Source organism: Armigeres subalbatus, chromosome 2 (genome assembly GCF_024139115.2).
Source record: "Armigeres subalbatus isolate Guangzhou_Male chromosome 2, GZ_Asu_2, whole genome shotgun sequence".
Taxonomy (NCBI): domain Eukaryota; kingdom Metazoa; phylum Arthropoda; class Insecta; order Diptera; family Culicidae; genus Armigeres; species Armigeres subalbatus.
Genome location: NC_085140.1, coordinates 274,069,394 through 274,087,059, shown reverse-complemented (window position 1 = coordinate 274,087,059; position 17,666 = coordinate 274,069,394). Strand labels below are relative to the sequence as shown.

The following is a 17,666-nucleotide window of genomic DNA, read 5'->3' as shown; positions in this document are numbered from 1 at the left end:
ATAATAGCTGGATTAGAAATCTATCTAGAGTTTAAATGTTGGGGATAAAATTGCCACATGTGCAGGTGCACAGGTTGCACATGCGGACGCGACGCTCTAGGGAATCAATGTGCTTTTGGTAGACTACTTAGTTGATTGTGGCGCTTTTTTCAATAAATTTAGATTGAAAACACGGGTAACTATCACTGGGCCGGCCAGTCCTGGGCTAAAAGTCTCTATAATAAGTACATTAAAAAGTCACTGATATTTCATGGAAATTAAGATCTTTTAAATAGCTCTCTTTTGCACTAAATTAACGTAAGATGCTTGAGGAACCTTGTTTTGAGTGTCCGATATTGGGCTGTCCGCGCTGGAGGATCTACCTTTATAATTTTATTCAATATTCCGATATTTCACGTTTGCAAAAGAATTTACAATTGTGTTCGACATACTAAGTTGGTTGGAATAAGAGTTGAAAAACAACACAGTATTCTAAATATCCATTACCAAAACAGAATTGTTAAATCTATGTCAAAATTTTTCGATCAGATGCGTTCTATCAGCGAACTTTGAAATTGCAAATATGTCGACAATGCTAAGTTACATATACAGTTTGGTGTTTTGATGACTAATGATATCTTGTATTGCAAAATATGTACACCTCTTTCACAGAAACCAGACCCAATCCCAAAGGTAACCCAATAATGGGTGCAAGGCATCTATCACGCGACTTACCTCTTCCTTCCGCTTGAGCCATCTTCCACGGACTTTCCTAGAATTTCACTTTCATCCTCCGAATCCTCGCTCTCTCTAGGGGACTTATTGTGCTCGGTGTCATTAACTGGAACGGCTACCGGCATGGCAGAATAGCAGCTACTGGGTGAAATCAGTCCGGTCGACCTCGGCCCGAGTGTCGAGGATGTTTTAATTAGTATCTGCGGATCGGAAAGAATGGAGAAAATGTTAATTATTAGCATTAAATTCGTTGGATGAATATTACTGCTATGTTTTACTATATGAGCGCAGTAGGGCAGTTCAAAATTCAAAAATATCACCAATCACCACATAGGCAGGAGAGACATTTGGGCAGCACCCGCTATTCCCGTCCGCAACGTTCATAACTCGATCGCCATCCAACCATATGACTTGATTTTTCGTACATTACTAGAAATCTACGGATTCATATTAGAATCCAAGTAATTCAGTTGTAAGGCGTCCGAGTAATAAACGTGGCGGACGGGAATGGGGGTGTTGCCTGAATGGTTCGATGCCCTAACTGTCAATTAAACCGTCAAATTAACTCAAATTCAGTGAGTTATGCACTAGTTTCGTTTATATATGCACCCCAAAACCACCATCAAATTGCCTGAAATTCTGCCAGAGCTCCTAAATTACCTAATGGATGCTAATTTACAAATGGGAGTTGGAGTGTTCGAACATTTATGAAATTTGAACAGCCCTAATGTACATAGAGTCAACAGTCAACACATATAATGAAGTTAATTTAATTTTATTGTGCTCAAGATAAGAAACGTATCAGAGTAGGTTATTCTAAAATTCTTGATACATGAAATGAATAGCGTAATTCCGCATATATTCAGTTATGACCAGTTTATTTTCAGTTTTATGTGAAAAACGTCATTTTGAGGAATCATTATTGATATTGGCGGATATTGGTTTTTCAACGAACCAACGAAACAAAAAAATATCACGTCGTTTTTACATGAGACCAAAAGGAATTAAGTTGGCGCCGTTCCAGTTGTGAGCACTCTTGCACCCGGTCAGTGTGATAAAAGAGCGCTATGATTACAGAGCAGTTCGGAAGAAGTCCGTGAACGGAAAATTGATCGACCGGTAAATAATTGACTGGCGGATATCGTTTGGCACAATATTGATGGAATATACGAAGATACTCTTAACTGCGAAACGACGAATACCGTTAATGGAAGAAAAAGAAAATGTATAGACTGAATAATTCTGATATATTCACATAAAAGTTTTATTTCTTTTCTCGTTTTAGTCAGAGACAACAATTAATTAGTTCATCAGTCGGTTAACTTCCTACAGGGTCCGGCAATTGAACGGTTACATAAGTGAGTAAATCGAAATAATACAAAATACGTATTGGCAACTAGTTCTACAAAACGTCGTCGAATCATGGGCCGGTCGTTATTTGATACCAGGTGTTGGGTCTTACGGCAGGATTAGACACCGGCTCAAAAAGTGAAGAAAACCCAGCAAAGGGGGTTTCAGGGTTTATTTAGAGCTAAACGTGGACATGAACCTTATGAATTCTACTGTCTGGAGGCTGCATCTGCTCTGAAATATCATGTTTTTTTGTGTCCTGATGAGACATCTGGTGGCATCTGTTAAAATATTACAAGAGCACCTGCGGACCTCGTACAATGTGTTCGTCGATCATCTACAATGAGTGGTAAACAGACGTAAAAGATGAACTTGACTACTAAACTTTCAAAAAGTGATATGTTTTCTATCATATTGAATTAAATTGAAATGAAATATTTTTGTTTTGATCAATTTATTCTAATGCAGCACCTTACACTTGCTGTTTAATTCACTGAATTGCTTGATCAATAAAGTTAAGACAAAAAGATGATTGCATCTTAATTGATTATCTTTCGCCGTCAATTCATGATACCTGTTCCAATTTCGATTTCTAAAACGAATCCCAAACGAATAATAAAGTTTTCTAATTTTCTAACAAATTGATCTTTAAAAAAAATCTTTCTAAAAGGTGAAAAAATATTTACATATGGCTACTTTCTCGCCTGTGAATGCGAAAATGCAACAACATAAGCAACGGGGCGCTGCAGGACGCTTATCATCAACAACGAGTGGTGTCCAAAAAACCGAACCTAATTGTTTCACATGTCAATTTGTAGCACGTCTGGGCTGGTTTAAACCCGAAGGCGGCCAATTACCAGCCAATCATCACGACCGGCAGATTGGAGCCTCCGAATTGCGTGATCTCGCAGGCTAACGAACGCGTGGCGTGGCTCTCTCCGACGCAACACTCAACAACACAGCTTAACCCATCACGTTCTCGCATATTATGAACTGGAAATTAGGCATGTCGACAGGTTTTGGGCTCGTTTGTAACCGGAGAATTCGTTCAAGGACAATCAATCGTATCGGAGTATGTGGAACACCAGCGCCAAATTGCTGTCAATTTTGTCACCAGATGAGTACTCAGCTGCATTTCAAACGTGACTGTTAATGTTTATTTAATGATAAAGCGCCCTAGTATGTAATTGCATTTTTATGACAATGCACTGCGACAGCCTCAACGCAAAAAAAAATACTCATACTCGCCGATAAGGATTCATCCTGCCTGACCAACAAATGATGACGCCACAAGGTAGATGGTCATCGCATTACTAAGAGGAGCACCATGACTGTTTTGACGAATAATGGCGCATTCGTCAGGGTCTTCGGTGCGTTGTTTGTGACAGTTCAACAAGCTGATGACAGTCACAGATGCGATGAATCAAAGTGTAATGGAGATTAATGTGTTATTATAGCTATATTGGGCATGTTAGAGAACGTAGATCAAAAACAATGAATTTTAAGCCCTTCTACTGCACTATGAACTGTTATATAAAATTTAGATAAAGTATGTACGCAACAATTTTATGGAAATTTAAAATTCGTGATCTCTCAGCATTTCGTAAGTTTTAGTATATTTATGTTTTACGTTTTTTTGAAGCATTTTTTAAATTAGAAAAACGAAAAGAATATATCTTTAGATAATAAAATCAGCTGTTTATATGTAAATAAAGTACAAAGCGGTTTCTTGCCAGACCTCCCGTACCATGTGTGGTAGTGGTAGGTAGGTCAGGAGATGCCCATTGCGATGAGCCTCAGAAGCTTTTCAGGGTTGGACAATAGCAAACTGTCCGGAAAACTACGATTCTCAATACAGCTGTATGGCAGTCATAAACATATCAGGAATTGTAATGAAGCTACGTTTGGATATCCTCCTATCTGGCACTCTGTCGCTTTTCTCAACATCCTTCTGCTGCTGGTAAACAGGGACTTGTGGTGTGATGTGGGAAGAGTACTTCAATAATCCTATCAAATAATCTGGACTTCTGGATTCTGGAGTCCTTTTGGAGGGAGGAGGGTTATTAAGGGTTGCCTCTGGAGATCGAAGTAGGTCGCGATGTGAACAGGCATGAAAATTTTTTTTTTTTTTTTATTTATTATAAATTGGCGTATTTGGAGTTTCCGGCACAAGCACGTCGGCTACTAGAAAATGACGATCTTTCGTCACGATCTACTGCACATTCATAAAAAAGTTCTTCAAATCTTCGTTGGAGTAACGTAACGTACCACGTAACTTTGAGAAGATGGAGAAGCCTACTGTTTGGGAACTGGCCCTCTCCTTCCTATGTAGACTGTATTTGGCTGGTTGTGTAATGATTCCTGATAGCTGGGTGTGTTGAATGTTGGATAAGTCTAATGTATATATACGATGTTTATAATCCCTTGCCAGCCCTGTGAATATGTTGTTGTCTATTTATGTTGAATGTAAATAGAAGTAAATAAACGACCACCGCGGAGAGCGAATCGCTTTTTCTTGTCCACTTTACGCGTCCGAAATACCCCGCCGGAGTTGTGTCAGTTCCGCTGTGTACCGTGGTAAGTCTCAGTGATATTACAGGTTATTGGCCCAGTGATAGTGGGAAAGGTGGATTCCGCTGAGAAAATAGACCCGGAGTGAAAGTTTGCCCGCGGACGCTACCCGCTTGTGCTTGTCGTTCGGCGGGGAAATTTGTTCCTCGTTAGACTGTGCTGCAGTGGGTGGTTAAGGCAGCTGAGAACGTTGGAAAAGGTAAAAAGTGATTACCGGGAGTGGTTGGTGTCGGATTGCCAGCTGTGTTTCGTTCCATCGAAGCTGGATTCAGAAGCAATTAGTGCGGACTGAGAACCATTTTGTGCAACGAGCTGTAACTGTAGCCGGTGGTAATCGAAGACATTGTTGTGTACCGACTTCGTGTGTGTAGGAATCATGTGCGCCATCAGAAAACGTACGATTTTGAAATGGCTGAAAAAGTTTCGATCGCGCGTTTGGGTATGGTGGAAAATCATAATAGAAATGATTCTAATCAGTGTCGATCTATGGCATACGGTAAATGAGAAGAAACAGGAGCCAGGAACGCGAGATGGTCGAAAGAAGATCAGAAGGCGAGGGCAATGATTATTCTTAACGTCGAAGATAATCGTTGTCGTTAGTGAAAGACGCCAAATCGGCGGTCGAAGTGTGGAAGAAACTGAAGAAGTACCACGAAAAGGCTGCGGTTACGTCGCGAGTGTCGTTCTGAAGAAGCTGTGTAGTTTAAACTACGAAGAAGGTGCGGATATGGAAGCGCACCTGTTCGCCATGGATGAGCTGTTTGATAGGCTATCGTGTTGCCGGTCAAAGATCGAAAGTTCGCTGCAGGTCGCAATGATCTCAGGTTTGCCGGAGTCGCGACGGTCTAGTGACGGCGTTGGAGAGCTGGCCAGACGCGGACCAGACGATCGAGTTTGTGAAACAGCGGCTGATGGACGAGTACCACCGACGGATGGAGAAGCGTGCAGGACTGCCCCGTGAGTGTGAGGACCGGGCATTAAGTGTACGAAGAAGAAGAAGCGAACGTGCGAGGGAACGAATTTGTTACCAATGCCGAAAACCGGGACATCCGGATTTGCCCGATGCTGCGGACCGGAAGCGAAAAGCGGCGAAGGGACCCCAATTTGTTTCGGCGTGGGGGCGATCGGCGTAAGGGAACTGGTACGTGGATGGTCTGTTCGAGCCACATGACCAGTGATCGGACATTCTTCGAAATCGATGTGAGTGTGAAGCGGGATGTGACGTTGGCGGATGGTTCTACGTGAAATCTGCCGGGTAGCGAAGGCACGCTGAAGTGTATCGATGGCACGGCAGAAGTGAACGAGGTAGTGATGAGAGGGTCATTCGGGACTGGACTGTGGTTTGATTTCGGTCCGGAAGCTTGCCCAGAAAGGACTGAGTGTGAACTTTACAAAGCTAAGTGCGAGATAATTAGCCTCGGAGAAGAGTGGAAGCCGTTGCTGAACTTCGTGGAGGACTATATGCCTTGAGAGTTGGAGAGGAAAAGAAAGCGGAATTGGCGTACGGGTATGCAAAGCAAAGCTAGCAAAGGGCGTTCGCTCGAGGAGGAGCGCCTGATAGAAGAAACCGATTTTATGACTGTGTGGACGAATATTGAGGAGAAACCCGATGCTGTGTGCCGGATGAGTCGTGAATAACGAAGACTAAGCGTGAAGACCAAGCAGGGGCTGATGACGCAGGAGAGTACCGAAGACTGAGTGTCCAGCAATGTAGAACTTTTGTTTGACTTTGAGGTAATACTTGTTGGACTTTGTGATATCTTTAGAGATGATAAACCTCGAGGAGGGTGTTGAATGTTGGACAAGTCTAATGTTATGTGTACGATGTTTATAATCCCTTGCCAGCCCTGTGAATATGTTGTCTATTGTATTTTGAATGTAAATAAAGTAAATAAACCCACCGCGGAAGCTTGTTTCTTTCCACTTTACGCGTCGAAATACCCGCCGGGAGTTGTTCGGTTCCGCTGTACCGTGGAGAAGCTCAGTGATAACTTCCACAATGGTGATATTGGTGGACTTGGACGGCCGTCAATATTTATTTCCTTGGGTGTTTCCGTGGGATTTAGATTTTTGTCACAAAACATCTTTTACATAACACAATTTATTTATACCTACAGTCATTACACTTTGCATTTCTCTGCACTATACAACATTATATTTGACGTCGGACTACATTTATTTATTCTTAAACATATATTTTGAGTCAAATTCCATTTAAAAACTCAGGTTCAGATTCCGTTTTTATCGTAGAGTTGTTTCAATTTTCAAATGCTAATCCTCGTTGGGTGGCCGAGTTGTCAATCGTTACCAAATTTTCGTCGTGGATCTCGTCACACATTTCGCCCTTTCCTGCTTCACTCGAGGGTGCATCGATTAATTTTCCATTCGCAGACATTCCGCCTCCTAACTAACTGGGATTACTGAAAATGAAGAAAAGAAACCTCTCATGCCTAGGTGAACGGGTCGATTGTTCCACTATTGGTTGTTGTTGTTGTTGTTGTCATTCAGAGCCGATTATGGAAGGATACACAACTTCTCAATGGGTCTATCAAAAGTTCCCGTTCTGTCGTTACTGTAGCAACTCTTACCACCGTCCTCTCCCGGATGTATCTTTACTATTCTTCCCCTGATTGGTGGTACGTTATCATTACGAATGGCGATAAGTTGACCTATTGATTTGGGACTGCTGGACGCCTACCTTGTAATTCGACAAGTACTCTCGCTGCTTTCTATTCCAGAGCTCCTGCAATTTCTTTTGTGTCACCTGATACGGAAAGCCTATTTATTGGAACAGATGAAAAATCCGTCCGGTAGTTGATGCAACGAGGCTCCGTCAGGAAATTCCTGGGGCTATGGGTTCCAAATCGTTCGGGTCGTCTGATATTGCAGTGAGCGGTCTTGAATTTAAACAAGCTTCAACTTGTTCTAGAAGTTGTCATATCTTCAAAGATCAGCGCGCTCGCACTTGCACAGCAGACCTCCAGTGTGGAGCACTTGAAGAATTGAAGTGCCACTGAATTTCGTCCTTGTACTTTTGCTAGCTATCTCGTGATGTTCTTTGCTTTCAGTAGCAAAAAAATGGTTCTCTGATTACGGGCACCGACAATGTTGGATCTGTTATCCGAGTCGATGTCAGTAACCCTTACTCTCTACTAATAAACCTGCGTAATGCTTGGATGAATCTTTCGGTGGACAGATCCGTTACACTTGAGATGCACCGCCTTGGTACACATGCAGATAAATACTGGCACATACGCCTTCACAGCATCTCTACGCGGTGTCAGCCGAACGTATACTGGGTCAAAATAATCCACGCCGGTGTTGGAGAATGGTTTTGATACAGCTACTCGAGCCGCTGGAAGTTCTCTCATGAACTGTTCGACTGTCTTCGGTTTTACTCGGAAGCATCGTATGCATTGGTGCACTACTTCTCTTGCCAAACTGCGGCCTGTGGCAAATATTGTAATCTAATTGCCAGTAGCAGCTGTGGTCCCGCATGAAGTAATTCAAGATGATGGTATTCAAAAGCCTTTCAGTGAACAGGTGCCTTGCTGGTAGGACAACCGGATGCTTGGCACCTTCACGTTCTGGCGAATGTTCTAATCGCTCTCCAACACGAATTAGTTTGTCCTGTGATAGCCTAGGATGCAACCAGAGTCACGGCGAGCTTCTGACTACCGTACCATCTGCCGAAAGTACCTTCCAGTGCTCATTGAACACCTTTTGTTGCACACGACGAATGACCACATATTCAGCTTCCCGTAGTTCTGATACCTGGAGCACACCATATCGCCGCTTGGTAGGTTCAACCTTCCTCAAGATATCCATCAATCGTAGCTAGTAAGTAGTAAGTCTCGCCAGATCAATGAAATTTGGGAATATCTGTACGTACCAGCTACTGAAGTTTTGATTTGTGCAGTGAGCTGTCGTTCGACGACCTTCTTTCCACCTTCCTGATATTAGTAAGTGCCTTTGAATTGAGGTATCTTTATCAGTCCGGAGCCAGGCAGACCTTCCCACCAGAGGCTGCATCCTTTAAGTTGGTCCGGTTTAACCCCACGTTAAATTAAGTCAGCAGGGTTCAGATTTCCAGAAACATGACGCCAGATTCGATTCTCCGATAATCCTTGAATGTTTGCCACGCGGTTGGGCACAAAGGTCGTCCATGTTGATGTGACAGCTTTTACCCACTGCAAGACACAAGTTGAATCTGTCAAAAAACCTACATCCATCTTAAGGTGGTTATTGGTGGTTCAAAAATCGATTTTTCACAGTGCTCATCATTCTTTACCATGTTCTGAGTGTCCTCTGAAAATTTGAGCTTATTTGGATTGAAACTGATTTAGCACAAGTCGTTTCAAGTTTGCATGCAAATTAGTATGGGAAATTTATTTTTCATTATACTATTAATGACGTTTCCCTTTGGGCGCAGGTTAAAAGAAACCTACATAGCTTAAATGGATACTACGAGCTTTCACCGAAAACAACATGTTGATTAATCGTCCCAATAATTAGTAATCGATTTTAAGGCAGGTTGCGAATCTTTAGTCATGATCATTAATGTACAAACTTGAGGCAATCATGCTAAATCAGTTTAATCACAATGATGCTCATATTTTCAGCGCACGTCAAAAGCATGGTAATGAATCAGATACTAATGAAGCGCAAAATCTTGAACCACCAAATGAATATACAACAAAACCACAAATCAATATTTGGAAACCGTGCTTTTTCTGGTGATTTTTCAAGAGCACGAATTGAGAGAACAACAACGCCCATAGGGATCACAACATCTGTATATCGTTTGATACTCATGCTAAGCAATCGACTTTAATTTCAGCATTGTACAAAAATATTACGCTGGTTTGAACTTTTGATAATAGGGTAGAAAACCGTGTGGTGAATTTGAAATTCACCACATGGCTTGATTGTATAATCACCTTAATCGCTTCCAGGATCGTTCCTGAAAGCGGCGCGACCAGTAATGCTCCGCATAGTTCCAACCTTGGTATGGATTGGGTGCCACCTTGGATATGGACGTGAGTAACACCACCTTAACAATTCCAGACGATTTCAAGCTTCTTCTATAAGCACAAGCGCCGTATGCTTGCACTGACGCATTGCAAAATATATACAGCTCTACTTTTGCTGATTTTGGCTGGATCACACAACGATCGACAACCATTTTGTTCAGTTGTGGGAGCTGTGCTTGGAAATTACACCACTCGGTATCCACAACAGGTGGTAATGGGTGATCCCAATCTAAATTCCTTTCTTTCTCGTCTTACAAGCACCATAACAGCTGCATAAATACCTTTGCTGTCGTGATAACTGGTCCTATCATTGAATGGTGTCGCCATGACTGACACAACTCTTCGCTTTGACAAAGTCTCCGCTCTGCTTGTCTCGGGAATCTTGAACCGGAATTTTAGGACTTCTGCTCCTGGATGGTGGACATAGTGATCGGGGGATCGCTCTTCCCTCATCGACCGGTTCATAAAGTCACGTGGGTCTCCCGTGACGGCTTTACAGAAAATCAAATCAACCACATCTGCATCAGCCGAAAATGGAAACGGAGCATTCTTGATGTACGGAATAAACGTAGTACCGATATCGCTTCTATCATCACCTCCTCATCGGCGAAATACGCCTGCGCATTGCGCGGATTCGTCGGCATGAGGAAAGAGATTGACGACGATTCAACACACGCCGTCTGGAAGATGCCACGGTGAAACGGTCCTGTTGAAGAACTGGAGACGCGTGCTGCAGATATTCCGGAAGGTGGCAGCGTGGAAGACCAATGGACCGCCATCAAGAATGCCTTCATCGCCACCAGCGAGAACAATCTGGCGAACTACGCACCAGAAAACAATGGATCACCGATGAGACCTGGAGGAAGATAGAGGGCGAAGAGAAGCCAAAGCCGCGATAGAGCGATCGAAAACCAGAGGAGCCAAAGTCTTAGCCCGTCAACGATACGCGGCTCTTGAGAAGAGTAAAACGCTCATGTCGAGCGGACAAGCGAGCGTGGGCAGACTCTCTTGCCGACGAAGGGAGAGCCGCCGCAACCGGGGACATTCGCCTCCTCTACGATATCTCGACGCTTAAGCGGGGCGAAGATGAATGCAACGATGCCTGGAAAGACGCGAATGATCAGTTTTGACCGACCCACTGACCAGCTGAAACGCTGGCGAGCACTTCGAACAACTTTTTCAGGTGCCAGCCAGGCCATCACCAGCTCGGCATGATCTTCCTGGGATCCGATGTATAACACGCGTCAATACCGAAGCTCCATCACTGGGATTCAAACAGCCATCAAAGCATGAAATCGAATAAAGCCCCAGGGGGCGACCGCCTATCAGCCGAGATGCTCAAAGCTGACCCCGTGACATCCGCTCAACTTACTTACTTGATGGGCTACAGCTCTTCAATTAACCTACGCCGAATGGAGTATCCTTCTCCGCTGGACTCGATCCTGGGCCAATCGCTGTCGCCCTGAACATTGAGCGCCCTCAGCCATCGTGTACGCGGCCTTCCACGAAGCCTGCGCCTCTTCCGGGTTCTCTACTAAATATTATCTTCGCTTGACGTTCTTCCGGCATACGAACAACGTGACCAGCCCACCGTAGTCTGCCGTGTTGTATAAGCTTAATAATATCACAGCCCTTTATACAGCTGGTACAATTCGTGATTCATGCGACGCCGCCAGAAACCGTTCTCCTGTTTACCGCCGAGTATTGTCCGCAGCACCTTACGCTCAAACACTCGAGGCTCTCCGATCAGCCTCCTTTAACTCTATGTCTCGAGCCATGTAAAGCCACCGGAAGAATCAGAGTAGTATACAGCGCGAGTTTTGTTTTCGTTTGCAGACTACGGGACTTAAGCTGGTTACGAAGTCCGTAATAAGCCCTATTTGCTGCAATACGCCTTTTCACCTCTCGGTACATCATTATCGCATGTCACTAATGTTCCAATACACAAATTCTTCTACCAAATTTTTCACCATCCAGCACTATTTCGCTACCACCACCACTAATGAACCCACGTTGATTGCCAGCGACCATGTACTTCGTTTTGCTGGTATTGATCGTGGTCCAATCCTCGCTGTCTCCCAAAAGGCGCAAAGCCTCTTCCACGGCACGGCGAACAATTCCGATAATATCGATATCGTCCGCAAATCCAGGAGCATTGCGATTTTGTGATAATGGTACCGCTTCTTTGCACCAGCTCTCCTTATCGTTCCTCGGCGCTATATTGAACAGTCGGTTCGAGGTGCATCACCCTGCTTTAATCCATCTAAGGTAACAAATGACGTCGATATTTCATCCGCAACCCTTACACTTGATTTCGATCCGTCCAACGTTATACGAATCAGCCGTATCGTTTCGCCGGAAAACCATGTTCAGCATAATTTGCCATAATTCATTCCGTTTCACTAAGATCGTACGCCGCCTTGAAATCAATAAACAGATGATGTGTCTGCAAGTTGTACTCCGAATTTATCAAAGATTTGTCTCAGGGTAAACATATGATCCGTCGTTGATCGGCCTCACGAAAACCTGCTTGGTATTCGCCGACGAAGGACTCTTCAAGCGGTCTCAATCTGTTGAACAGAATACGGGATACCATCCGCTCAACTACTGCATCGTTTATTTCGTAATATCTGGGACACCGCAACTTTGCCGGTCGACTGGATCGAGGATCTTATGAGGAAGGTACCCAAAAGGGTATGCGATAACTGGCGAGGCATTATGTTGCTTTGTACCGTTTTCAAAGTTCTGTGCAAAATTATCCTGGCCCGGATTCAGGAGAAGATCGATGCGACTCTCCGGCGGCAGCAAGCCGGATTCCGTGCCGGAGATCCTGTGGACCATATTGTCACGCTCCGCATCATTCTGGACAGGTCGAATTCAGAGTCCCTTTACTTGGATTCTGACTACGAAAAAGCTTTCGACCGTCTCAATCACGAGAATATGTGGGGCGCCCTGAGACGCAAGGGGTTCCTGAGAAAATCATCGGCCTCATCGAAGCACAGTACGAGGCCTTTTCGTAGAGTGCTGCACAATGGGGTCCTGTCGACCCTATCCGAGTCGTAGCTGGTGTGAGGCAGGATGTATTCTATCGCCGTTACTGTTCCTCATCGTAATCGTAGATTCTGGTAGATGCGATTGACCGTGAACCAAACCGCGGCTGTTATGCGGCCTATAACCATGGAGCACCTAAACGACTTCGAATTGGCTGATGACGTTGCACTCCTCGCAACGGCGCTCTGATGCATGAGTAAGCTCAACGACCTTGCCGAGCGCTCCTCCTCGCAGGTTTAGTCATCAACGTCAACAAAATCAAATCGTTGGATGTAAACACGGTACTCCTTTCAAGCCAGTGGAGATTGTTGAAAGCTTCCAATATCTTGGTAGCCAAATGGCGTCGACGTCGTACCAAGATCGACATAGGCACGGATCAAGAAAGCAAGGGCTGCCTTTGCGAGTTTAAGAACTATCTGGAAAACAGGCAGATAAGTAGACGCACCAAAATACGAACTTTCAACTCTAACGTGAAATCTGTGCTGTTATACCCTAGCGAAACATGGTGTGTATCGATGGAGAACATCAACGGCTGCAGGTGTTCATTAACAGATGCCTGCGGTATATAATTGGGCCTGGTGGCCTCACAACTGGATCTTACAACGAGCTCCATCGTCTTGTCACCAGAGCGATAACACAGAAATTCGGATCGGAGTAGCTGGGTCGGCCACACTCTACGTAGGGGCGGAAACGAAATCTGTAAACAAGCATTAGTCGGGCAACGCTCAGGATGGAGATCTTTCAAGTCGGCCCTTTGCACCACCGGAGGTGTACAGGATCCATAAGTAAAAAAGCTCCTGGATACCATACCAGCTCTAGTCTTTCCACCTTCATTATCGCTAAGTCTGTCTCTGGTACGCCCCGCAACACCAATGGGCAGTATGACGCCCATTTTCCCAAACGGAATCCACCTCTCTGTGTCATTTCGTCCAATTGAATTCGCATCTCCAATGCTTCCTCTGGGTTATCCGCGCCACTTAGAACATCGTCCATATAAACATCTTCCGTTACCGCTTTGACCGCCATCGGATAGCATGCATGCTCGTCCATCGCTAGTTGCTTCAATGTCCTGGTAGCAAGGAATGGGACCGGTTTTGTACCATACGTCCCCGTAGTAAGCTCGTATGTAGTAATGATCTCACTATGATCCGTTCGCCACAAAATACTTTGTAGTGGGGTGTCCTCCTTGCTAATTCGAATTTTTCGAAACATTTTCTCAACATCCGAGACCACCATGATGAGATCATCCTAGATGACCGGTCCCACTAGCAGCGTATCGTTGAGCGACGTCTCTGTTATCGTTTTACACGACGCATCAAATACTACTCGGACCTTGTTTGTGGTGCTTTCCTCCTTGACTACAGGATGATGAGGTAAGTAACCACGAATCCCTTGTTACTCGAATCCCTGCTGTGCTTCCACCTTGCGCATATGACCTAGCTCTAGGTAGTCTTCCATAAACTTTCGATATTGGTTAAGCAGTTCAGGTTTTTTTAGCAGTCTAGTATCCAACTCCGTGGTACTTTTGAGGGTGTCGGGGGCCTCTCGTTAAGTAAGTACTACACCATCACTTCCTGTTCCTCCCAAGTTACGGCGAAGATAGGGCGCAGGGAGTAATACCCATGCTTTCATGATTTTTATCCTAGATTGACATCAAGAACCACACTCACCTTGATTTCTGACAGCAATCTGAATAAAGATTTAAAAAGAAAAACATGAGTATCACTAGTGTCCAATCTACGAAGTACACCGTAACTATGCTATGCTTTAGCAGTCTACGTTCCAGACTTTGGAATCGCCGGAAGGCAATATCTCTTGATTCGCCCCACCTTTTAAATGCAGCTTTATCCTTGGTAAGGGACACTGTATAACGCCCATCACAGACCCTTTCAATCGATTGTATATACTGCTCTCCGCAACGTGCTTCCTCCGGGGAATAATTATTTGGTGCATCCACTTCCTCACATGACCAGAATCGAGTCAGTAACTCCTCTAGAAACTGCCATATTACAGGATATGCGGGGGTTACTGTGCAACCAATTTACACATCCGGATACCACCCATCCGAACATAGACTCCGTGAGCGTAGGAAAACCTTCTCTAAGTTGAAGAAAGTGAAGAAGTGTTATATTATAAAACTAAGTCGCCAACCTTAGATGTAAAAACCCAGAATAATCCACCTAGCGATGATGGTGCTTCCTCGTGTATTATAAAACAAGAAAACAATTAAGAATATCAAAAAAGGCACAAAATGGCACTTCAACATGGTCTAACTTCGCTCTAACCGCTAGACTAATGAAAGCTGATCTAACCGTTACATTCAAACTAAAAATCAACGGAGATCTTAACATCATTGACTTTTAACTGGTTTGTGTTTTAGTATGATTTCAGAATGGTGTGTTTGCATATATTTCCTTCGTACTTGTGATAAATTAATCTAAATAACAACAAACGACAGGGAACTTATTTCGCCGTTCAGTATCAGACGAACTTTACCCACCATCTTGGCAGCACCGAAGTCAAACCGTACAACTAGTGTTAATCAACTTTGGCTGTCTTCCAACTCAGCACATATATTGTTCTGCATTTAAGAAGCCACTTATATCTATTGTTCTACGATTAAGAACTTGTACCCCGAACTAAGCGAAGTATGTAATAAAACAGCTACAGAACACACTGTGACTAACTGGCCTCGTTAAGGGTGCAATTAAGCATTTTTTTCTCTCGGTGCAATTCACTTTAGGCCACTCTACAGGACCGCGCGTGCAGTATTTCGTTTGCATAATGTGCCACGAAGATAGGAGTAAGTGGTGCTGACTGCTGAGCTTTCACCATTATCTTCGTCGCCTGTGAACAGCTCGGTTTTGCTAACAGTGGAAAACTGGCAAAGTGGTTTAGTTATTGATTTTCCACCACGTTCATGATGTTTCGTAGTTTGTACATTGTCCGAAAGTAAAGAATGATTAAATCGTTTTTTAACTTATATAGGGTTAGTATTCCATTTTTTACACTCAAGACTCTTATGTTATTCCTATCAAAAACAAAGAAATGAAGATTAAATTGACATTCTTTTAGTATCATCTAGTGAGCATGAGTGAGATGTGCAAAAAGAATCCACAAAACTGTTTTACTTTTTCTATTTTCCAAGGGATAAATTTGTTTTTATTGCATTAGACAATAGAAGATTCGCTACAATCATCATCACTTTCGAACAACTTTTAACAGCTTTTGAGCATTTGCAGACCCTCAAACTTAAAGAAGGGAAAATATATATTCTGACATGTTTTTAAAAGAGCCAAAGAAAAATCAAATATGTAAATGGATATTAGATTAATATATACAGGGCACTATATGGAGTTTCGTGTGATTCAATTTAACCACCCATCCAAATATACTAATGATATGTAGGACATGATTGTATTTCTGAAAATAAATTAATATAATTGCATATTCATACACTCTCGCATGGCAACGTGGATGATGATTCATCGGAGGCTACATTCCACTTGATGCGCTGGCAAAAATGCTGTGGGGCTGAGTCAGTAGGTACCTACTGAAAATGATGTGTGTGAATTATCGTCCTTTTAAGTGCAGTAATAATTATTCTATTGAACATAACATGAAAAAGGATTTAGAATGGTGTTCCATTATTTTCATCCTGTGTGTTCAGTGTTGAACAATTCAGATAAAAATATCCCGGTTCATCACTCAAACGCGACTGGTAAAATAGTTAGTCTGAATTTAAAGAAAAGTCTTGTTCAATTTTTGTCCATTGAATAGAACTTGCTTTGTATAATATGTTTATGTGAACGAAATGCCAAATATTAAACAACGCCCATACATCGTCACCATGGGGACTGGGTCTTTTCTCATTAGTCAATTCCGGACAATGAAAAAGCGGATTCACGACTTCGATGATTTTGTTGTCAGCAGAAGCGGAGAAATTGAAAATATATGTGGCAATAATTTGTGTAGATTGCATGGATTAGTATCTACTATTAAGAAACTAAATATAAGTTATTCATATTAATATCGGAATTTAATTTCTATTGATCTCTAAAGGTACTAATAAATGGATTAATGAATAGGGTGCTCTTCGAATCAATCTCTGCTATTGAAGGAATCAACTGCATCTAGACGAAAAACGCTCCGTAACCCTTTCATGCATAATCACAAATCACGAAGAATATGGTTTGCATGTGTCCCCTCTCGCTATGCATCGCGCGCCGTTCATCGTCATCTTCATTTCGTGTCTTGTTGAGTTAGTCAAAACCTTTTTTTGGTTCTGCGGAAGGCACGCAGCAGCATCGTAAAAATAAATTCCGCGCACAGGTCCTTGGCCAACAAACGGAACGGAGCAAGATTAACAGGTTTTAACAGTCATCGTGGTTCAGAGTCATGGAACTTTTCACCAAACACTACATCGTGCATCACGTTCAGGCGAGCAGGCCTGGTTTGCGTTTTCCTTAAGATCATTAGCGATGGATCACGAAAAGTCTGCACCATCAGTGTGTGGTGCGAATTATAGAAGAAGCACAAGTCATGGTAAGTTCCAAATTGCCACATGATTTAATCCTGCGCTAACGGAATATTTTATTCACATTTGTTGAAAGATGAGCTAATCAGACAATAACAATGAAATATGAATTGTAATTAGGCGATTTGCAAAAGAAAAGAAAACGTAGATATGAAACGTCTAAATTTTATAAATTTTGTGCAGGTATTAAGGAATGCTCCGGTCCAAACATCGGTTGCGACGGCGTTTGTCAGTATTTGGTCAGCGGCGGCAGCGTGAATCAGCGGGGGGAATTTTTGATAAATAAAATTTAATTAATTTAATTTAATTAAATAAAACTGTTAGCCAGATGGGTTTTGGCCTAATGGTTTGTTCGGCCAAATGACATATTCGGCCAAACACCTTTCGGCCTTGTGTTTATCGGCCAAATG

The 17,666-nt window shown here is 43.1% G+C and overlaps 1 long non-coding RNA gene across 3 annotated transcripts in view; it reads right to left on the bottom strand.

The window, feature by feature from the left end:
* Window positions 1–839: 839 nt before the first annotated feature.
* Window positions 840–17,666, bottom strand: part of LOC134216367 (uncharacterized) — a 101,561-nt gene continuing 84,734 nt past the window's right edge. For all 3 annotated transcript variants that reach the window (XR_009980634.1, XR_009980635.1, XR_009980636.1), the window contains exon 3: window positions 840–914. This is a non-coding gene — a long non-coding RNA (uncharacterized LOC134216367). The remainder of the gene's footprint in view (window positions 915–17,666) is intronic.